Raw genomic sequence first — 9,658 nt, forward strand, 5'->3', positions numbered from 1 at the left:
TATGATGAAAAAACATTTTAAAAAGTTAAAATATATTTTAGAAATAGGCATAAAGAATTACATAATTCTTATGTTTACTCATAAGTCCAGAAATCTAACCATATACAACCTTGTAGCAGGACAGTCCTACAACATTCCTTTTGCTGTCTCCTGCCTTCATTCACCACCCCCTTCTTTTTGAATAATCATCTACCCAAGAGAGCATGGCAGTATCTGGCATGTCATGACAAGCTGTATTTCTTTCTTTGTCATTCTTTTTCTGCCCACCAGCCACTCCTTAGCTCTCCTGGTAGAATGCAGCTCAGTCCCTGCCTCCCACTCATTTCTGTCATGATCTTCCAGGTCTAAGCTCACTAACTGTCACCTCCCCTAGATGAGTTACCTCCTGCTGGGTCTTCACACATTGCAATCAGGGGCATTGTACTCCATTCATCTTTCTAAAGTCTTTGTCTTTTTAAATCATATATAAATATGTTGAAAATGGCCATCAAAAGATAAGCATGCCTTTACCACTTGGCCTGTAAATGTGGTATTCTTTGATTTTATTTTGCAGATGTGATTAAAAACCTGCCATCAGGGAGATGACTCTGGGTAAACTCTTGGGCCCTTAAAAGAGGGGAAGAGGAGCATTGCATTCGCATGTGAATAAGAGACAGTGTGACTACAGTGGTGGAGGCCCTGGAACACTAACCCAAGCCGGGGACACCTGCAGCCACGCGGTATGATAGATCAATTCTCCTTAGACAAAAATCTGACTCTGCCTGAAGCTTGATGTCCACTCTGTGAAACTGATTTCCAGTTCCCAGCCTGTGAGAGAACAAGCCAACAAAGAATAATTATTCCTGATAGCAGTCATGCAAATTTCACTCATGCATTATCAATTTAATTTTTTTCAAGTTATACATGAGATCCAAATGTGTCTTGATCATCCATCTTCCCATCTCATTCTATTGCCCTCCTCTGGAGAACTGACTGTCATGGGTTTTCACCAGTCCAACCCTTTTTCAGTGGCACAGTCTGCACAGTGTACTCAAGGAAGATGCTAGTTTAGCTTATGTTTAGGATTCAGTGACCCCAACTTACTCCCCAAAAATGTATGGTTTACTTCTATCTGCTTATAAACTTTACATAATTAGACTAACATTATATAAGTTGCTCATATAACATATCTTTTCACCCCACATTCTTTTTTGAGATCTATCTATATAGTCATAAGTACATATTTCTAGTTAATTTATTTAATTTCTGGTTAATCTGTTTCCTCTATTACAGTGTATCCCATTCTGTAATACCCATAATTTGTTTATCAATTTGTAAATAAATCAATTTTAGGTCCAAGTGAATTTCATAATAACATCGCCTTCCCAGAGCCTCCTACTGATTCGTATTGCAGCCTGTTCCCCACAGGCCATCCAACCTCCTTCCTGTGCTGCTTCGCTTTGTTGGCTTTCTTTGGCTGTCTTTGGTTCCTTAAATCTATCACTCTCACCGCCACCTTTGGACATCTGCTTGTGCTCCCCCCTGGACCACTCTATCCCCAGATATTTCCATCTCTAGCTCTTTATTCAAATCTTCTTAAATTTCATTTCACCTCTGCAGACTTCCCTAACTACCTAACCAAATTAACCACATCTTATCACTCTCTCCCACAGCTCTTCTTTTATTTCCTTCCATGCACCTCTCCCTATCAGTACTTCGTGTTTGCTCCTTGATGTATTGTCTGTCCCCTTGAACCACACAAACATGTTTATGCACTACTCCATCATAATATCTGGAATGGCAGCTGGCGTGGAGTGAATAGGTAGCATATATTTGTTGGATTGATGAATGGATGCGCAGATGCAATGGATTGATGGACAGATGGATGGATGGACAGATGGATGGATGGATAGATGAATGAGTGGTGAATGAAGGTATAAAGAAATAAATATCTTGAGAGTAGATTAGAACTAACCATCAATTGCTCATTCATTCCTAGCACAGATTTTTATCAAGTGCTCACTGTAATAAAGTCCTTGAGTTAGTACAGGTGATAAGAAGACATAGTTCACCGAGAAAGCGCTTATTCCACTGAGCCATCTCCCCGGCCCAGGAAGACATAGTTTACTCAATGTAACGACTTCTTATTCAACAGATTTAGTTAGTGGGGGCTGTCCCATGGAGTGTGGAAAACTGCCATGGTATTTATTGAAACATGGTTTTGACTTTACCTCTCACTGCATGCTTTCTCAAGCAGGGTGGATGTGTGCTCCCAGCAGAGACTAAGCCTTTAGACTCTTAACAATAGTGGGAGGGGATGGGAAGCTGCTCACTGCAATAATTATGCCTCTCCTTAGCAAGGAGGAAAAGATTTAACCAAGCCTGCCCTGATTTAGGCAGGATTCCAACAGGTGGAAAGACTGTCCCCTAACTGCCAAAAGAAGATGTCACAGAGCTGCCAAGGATCTACTGGGGCTCAGAAATAAAATGTATTGTGTACTTTATCATTCGCTTCTAAATTTTTCAAAGCCTCTTATTACACCTCATGAATGTAATTTCAAAATTTATCTAGCTTCATTGCGGACCTGCAGCTTTGGTAATTCTTTCTAGAAAATCCATTTTCTAAGTTTTAACTATATCTTCCTTCCGTATAGCCAGAAAATACACACTGAAGTCTGTGCCTGAAGGAAATTATGGCCGGTGATTTTATGTATCTCGTGGCCCTTTTCAACAGTGATCTTCCTCTTTAAAGAAAATTCTCAACTACTAGGTTTCATCTTTTTTTTTTTTACATTAACTTCAAACCCCAAATCTAAATGGATTTGACAAAGGAAAGCAAAAAAGAATGGGTGATTCTAAAGTGCGTGAACTCTGGGGCTGACTAAAGGAAAGGATAACTCGGGACTAGGCATGAACAGTAAAGCCTCTTATATCAACCCATAAACACAAAGTTTAACTCAAGTGGCCACCTAGAGTATCTGGGTGCTTGAGGAAGGCAAGGAGCCTTGTTGTGCAGGGTTTACATAATTGATAAAGTAAGCTGGGTTCCATCTTTTTCATCACAACTTAAGTTATGCAGAATGGAAAGTGAGTGACTGGTACCAAAGTCATCTTGCCCTAACAAGTCACCCAGTGTCTAAGAGTTGCAAGTGTTAATGCCCTTGAGAACAAAACTTTAATGAGTAATTTTAGCCCCGTCAAATCATGCTGATTCGGAGACCTTATATTTCTCCAAGGGGAGGGGGGCTCTCCAAGACCATCCCTAGGTTGCTGGGTTGTGAGAATTTCCAAGAGAAATCCAACATGCAGAACTTCCCTTTAAAAAAAATTTCTTATTCTAAATTTTGGGAATGCATTTGAATATGCTTTAGAATTTTCTGCATAGAATTCCTGTGGGCTGAACTGGACTTGTGAACTACCAGCTGCTACCTTACTATGTGACTTGGTCTTCCATATTTACATATCCTCTTTATTTTTTTTCTATGTCTTCTTTTCCTTGATTATAATCTACTGATATATGTTAAACTAACACTGGTGGTTTATTTGGGAAAGCTAGTATATAACTTGACATATCTTAGTGAACTTAAATTCCATTATCCATCTCTACTTTTCTTCCACTTTCCTACTGATCCCCTTTCTCATTACTAGAAGTCTATCTCCTGGTTTCCTGTCCTCTCTTATTCATTCATTCAATCATTCATCCAAGCATCCATTTGTCTATTGATTGTTAGGTTTCTCCTATAAGAAAAAAGCATGTGATATTTAACTTTCTGAGTCTGGATGATTTCACTAATGTCATGGTTTCTAGCTCCATCCACTTTCCTGATTTTGTTCTTCTTTGTGGCTAAGTAATATTCCATTGTGTGTATATAACAATATTTTCTATATGTATGTATTTTTGCTTTTTCCTCTAAATACTTTCCCCTCTTTTGAATTTCTTTTAACTTCTTTGTTTTGCTTTTTTTAAAAAAACAAATCTTGTACATTTGTATCTGGTAATCTGAGGGCCTGCTGGTTAGCTCTGTTGTTTAAGTAGCACAATCAGGCTCAGGATACCATGGTTTGATCCCCAGCTCCTCGTTCCTTACCAGACCCACCCTTAAGGCAGCCTGAGCCAGCCAAAAAAAATCCTATATCTGATAATCTGAACAACTAATTTGAAGATAGCATCATGGAACACAGGAACCATTGGTGAATTCCTTTTACTTTGTTTAGTGAAATCTTATATTGTTTCTAATGCTGTTTTTTTTTCTCTATTACTATTTTGTATTTTTAAAAATTACATATATATATGTATATACCCTACAAATGCAGGGTATCAACCACCCTAAGAGACATGAGAAATTTATCAGATACCTTTTTAGAACAAACCACTAAAATTCAACAGCTACGAACATACAGTGATGAAGATACGTTGGTTAGTGATACAAATATAGTCATGCAGAAGTGTTTCTTCTCCACAATCCCCAGAAGGACATTTGCAAGCCATGGAGTACACAAGGTAGTACACGTAGCACAGTACTGACCCAGAGGACTATCCTCACATTGCAGTCTGCTTCTGCCCTCTGATCATTATAACAACCAAAAAATGTTCCTACCAAGCTACAGATGTCCTTTGGGAGGTGGTTCCAGTTGTTTTAAGAACATCTGACATAGACTGGTCAAATAAGAGGTCAATACATTTCAGTTTTTCACTGGCTGTATGACCTTGGGTGATATGCTTGACCTCTTTGAGTTTTCTAGTGTTTAAAGTAAAGAAATGCTGCTACCTACTTCATAGGCATTTTTTTAAAATTTCATACATCAATAATCGCAAATATTGGATAATCAAGCTCCAAACAAGTGCTACCCCTTTATATGGTAATTGTGTTGGGATCAGGTGGTAGTCACTGATTCCTCATCCCTCAGTCTGAAATTTCTCTTAATTCTGAACATTCTTTTCTAGAATTTGTTAAGGGAATGCAGACCAAAGACATGTCTTGTAGAGATGACTCCGGACAAAGGTTTCCATCATTTTGTTGATTCTAAAGTCATTTAGAAGAAAGCCACAAAGATACTACTGCCTCAGTATTTTCAAGCTATTTCATTTCAGCATTTTCAGATTTTACCATTTAAGAAAATAAGAAGTGATTTTCAACCACATCACAAGTGATAAATCAATTTTCTCGACATGACTGATGGTATCTTAAGGGAAACATCCAAGTTTATGCTCTTTCTGTCACTCTGTGATCTCTAACATGGGACTCGGGGAACTCTTAATAAACACAAACACAGGGCAGCCACATACTACTGGTGGGTGTTGTCTCTATCTATGTGTCTATATATGCAAGTACACATGCACCCTCAAGGGTTCATACTTCTATCTTCTGTGTTCCCAAGACATCTGAGCATCACCTTATCTATAAGCACAGCTTGCCTGAGGGTCTGCTGCTATAAGCAGCTCCTCCTTAATCTCCCACAGCCCTAGACCACAGCTGTCTCCCTTCCCACACTTTGTATCAACTTTGTAGGGAGCTCAGCATTGTTCTTAATTCATTATGTTGGTGAGTGTATAGACTGGTACAACCACTAGAAAATCAGTGTAAAGATTCCTCAAAAAGCTAGCATTAGCGATCCCATTTGACCCAGATATTTTCCTTCCTGGTATTTTTTCAGAAGAACTGAAAACATCACACTACAATGCTATATATGTACACCCATGTTTATAGCAGTGCAATTTGTCATACCCCAATCCTGGAAACAACCCTTATCAACTGAGGAATGGACAAAAAGATGTCACATTTTTATACAATAGAGTATTACTCAACTACAAAAGAGATAAACTGCAGGCTTTTATAGGTAAATGGATACAATCAGAGACCACACTCATAAGTGAAATAAGTCAGACCTACATGTGTAAACATTGTATTGTCTTCCTAGTGTAAGAATCTGAAAGAGTAAATAAAATCTGAAAAGTACATTAGATACTGTGAAAGGGAAAGACACTGCTTTAAAAAAAAACAGTGCAGAAAAAAAAACCATACTCAAGAATTTGTATATATCACAGATTTTATCCAAGATTATATGGAAGAAATACTTTCAGCACAGCTTGACAATAATGTTTGTGTTAGTGTTAGACTACTATTTTATAAGGTTTTATTAACCACCTTGCCACATTGCTGGACTATCCTCCAAGTCCCCTCAAACTCTGCATTTTTCTTTGCAGAATGATCCCAATCTCTACAGCCCTTGCCCCTCAGCAGGACTGAGGCCCTGCCCAAGGTCTCCTGCACCCTCTGCTGTAGAGCTCACCCTTTCTGGGCTCATTTGGCCATGACAGGACCACCCGAGTGTCAGTACTTCCAGCTTTGCTGATAATTTATGCCACCCCTCTCAAAAGATGGGGAGGGGTACAGCTATCACTGTCTTTTAATAATAATTTTTCTCTCAGTGTTAGAGAATGTTTGTCACTGGAGCAAGATGATTTGAACTCAAGATACGGGAAATTCCTCAAATCCTTACTGTTTATTTATTTATTTATTTATTTATTTATTTGGTGCAGGGTCTTGCTACACAGCTCCGACTCATAGTGACCCTCCTGTGTCGTCATTACCAAGCACTGAACTCAGGACCTCACGCTTGCCAGGCAGGCACTTCGACTGCTGAGCTATCTCTCGAGCCATCAAACCCGTACTGTTTGTGAGACACCGGCCATGGGTCTGACGTATGAGAAGTCCTTATAACAAATCATTTCTTTAGGTTTTAGGTAATAATTTCATGCTGAATGTGGCCCTGTTTCCACAAAAGAAGTGGGCTAGTGGAGAGTCAGCCACTGCCACCCTGCACCTTGGGTTCTCATTTGTTAAAGAGCGAGAAGGAACCAGATGAGCCCAGTCGATCTGGGATTACAAATCATCATGTAGAAAAGAACAGCGAAAGGTTGAGAGACCAGGTGTGTCCGACAATTACCAGCAAAAATAAAACACCTATTTCATGGCATAGTAAATTACAGGTGTTTTATGGCTCTATATTTATATTTTCAACATCCCTGTTATTTCTTAGGAATGATGTAAATCAATCAAACTAAAAGCACAGAAATAGGATAAATTGCAGCAAACACAAATATTAACATTTTCAATGAATTCACCGTGTAAAATATGTTCTCATGAAACTTAGACCCAAGGCCATGCATTGGCTTAGTTAGTACTAACTTTATATAATTTTTGCACATTACTGAACAAGAAAAATCTAAAACAACAAAAGTTTCTTTGAAGCAAACCTAAGCCAAGTCAGTGGTTCGCTCAGTTCAACTTACAAAGTTTTGTGTTAAAAACAAGCAATAAAATAAAATCATCTCTCTGGAACTAAAATAATTTTCTTCTTTAAAGTAAAATACCCATATTTTATGTTCACTGTAATCCCGTGATTCCAGAGCACACACAGAGAGTAATTTCTCTGGTCTACAGAAAGTTGATTAAACATAATTCAAAATAGTTTTTTTTTCACTCCACAAAAAGGAAAAAGAAATTGCAATCTTAAACTTATCTAAAATATAAAGTCTATTGACATGCAAAATTTAAAATTTGAGGTTAAAAAAACTAACAATAAATAGACATAATTTAAACTATGAAGTAGGATACCGCAAGCACTCTCCAGGCCTGTGTTAATTTTTAGTAGCAAAAAAGATATGTTATATTTTCTTTACCATGTTTAAACCATTTAAGCACTACTACTAGAATGTCCTTGTCACTCCATAACCTTTATTTCACAGTTGCAACTTTTAAAAGGACCTTATTCAACAACCCCAACTCAAAAATGAGTAGGCACATTTTAAGTATGCTGCCACCAAGTGGCAGTCCTGCTATAATCCCTTGACCAAAATTTCAAAGTGTTTGGCTTTACCTGTCACTCAGAAATAGATCTCTTTAAAAAATCTTCTTCTCTATAGATTTACTGGGCTTCGTTACCAATTAACGTTCCACCACTGACTCCACAAAACATTGACATTTGTAGTCCCCTCATAAGGCAATTCTTTTTCCACTAGTATAAATTCTTTCAGCATGAAAGTTCTAAGAAACAGAATTGCCTTTCGTATGTGAGACAATATTAGCCACATTTTAATGGCTAACCTCGAAGATTACATTTTAGATCAACTTTTAAAGAAATGAACATCTACGGTACAACTAAGCAGGTTTTCCACTAATTCTTAGCTTTTCTTTAAATTGTCTTATCTGAATTGCTAAACTTGGCTTCAGAATCCCTTCTCAGCAATTTGTTCAAAGCCTTGGAGTTCTCTCAGACTTGAGGAGTCCTGTGGGCCTTGGTGACAACCATATGTCCTTCTGTCTCACTAATAGGCACCAAGGTGCTTCATTCATGCTGCAGAAGTGAATTCCAGACCCACGTTGCCCCTTCCTCGCTCTTCATGAGACAGCAGAGAGTACCCAAGCCCTTTTTCCATCTCTTTCCAACTACAAGTAGCTAAGTTTCTATTTTATTTATCTTCGCCCTAACTTTCCTAATCCCAAGCCATGTATTTCCATTAAGAGCATCTGGCAGAACTTGTTGAAACTAATTTTTATAGAGAATTTCATTAGTTATATCAACCTCTCAACTACCTTAGCAAAATACTCCGATCTCTCACCTGTATAAATTGTTTCGTCAATACTTTTAAAAAAAATTAAAAGCTTTGAAAACTGTCTTCTGAAAAAAACATCTATCCCTTACTCAGGAATATATTCTACAAAAATGTTGTGAAATATATCAGTTTATTCTGTTTCATCACAGGGAACTTTCCATAGTGCTTTCACACATATTTTACAATCCACTCAAACTAAACAACTATATACACAATCATTATTAAAAAAGAAACGATGAGGTGGTTTAAAACGCAGCATTAATCAATTGGGCTAAGAGGGGTTTTTTCCTTCTAGTACAAAATATCTGAACTTCACTTTTCCTTGTCTCATTCTCTGCTACTCCTCTCTCCTCTCCTCTTCTCCCACCAGCCTCTGCCCACTCTGTCCAGCCCATTCTCAGCCCTGGACCTTCCCCACCCTCCCACTGCTCAGGTGCTCCACCAACTTCTTTCCACTTGCACTCCCAGAGAAGAAGGCTGCTTACCTTTGGTGTCTACATCAGGGTTGCATTTCTGTAACAAGCTACCCGAGAAAGTCAACTTAAAAGAAGAAAGAGTTATTTTTATTCATGCTTTCAAAAGTTTCAATCCAGCACCACTTGGCCCTGTGGTGAGGCAGTACATCATGGCAGGAGCCCATGGTTCTCACTCATGGCAACCAGGAAGTGAAGCAGACAAAGGAAGGGGCCAGGGTCCCCAAATCCCACTCAGCAACAACCTTCCTATGATGCTGGCAGCCATGCCCTTGGCACACGGGCTGTGAGACCCAGGATGCAAACTATGGCCATATCCTAACGACCTCTGCCTATTTGGACAATTCTAGTCAGTCCAGTTAACCACTCCACTTACACAAGAAAAATACAACCAAGACACAAGTGTATCTTTTGAAGACAGAATAAAAACTTTGGTTCACCCCCCAAATGTTTAAATTCCTCATATATTTTCTCGACCTCCTTCATGTCATTGGCTTTTGCATGGACCTGAAAGCCAGGCTGACCACATTTGATATAAACTCAAACTCTCTGGAGTTTTATTTCTTTTTTTCCTGGGAAGTTAGAGAAT

Source organism: Octodon degus, unplaced genomic scaffold (assembly GCF_000260255.1).
Source record: "Octodon degus isolate 3935 unplaced genomic scaffold, OctDeg1.0 scaffold00078, whole genome shotgun sequence".
In the NCBI taxonomy this organism is placed as follows: Eukaryota; Metazoa; Chordata; class Mammalia; order Rodentia; family Octodontidae; genus Octodon; species Octodon degus.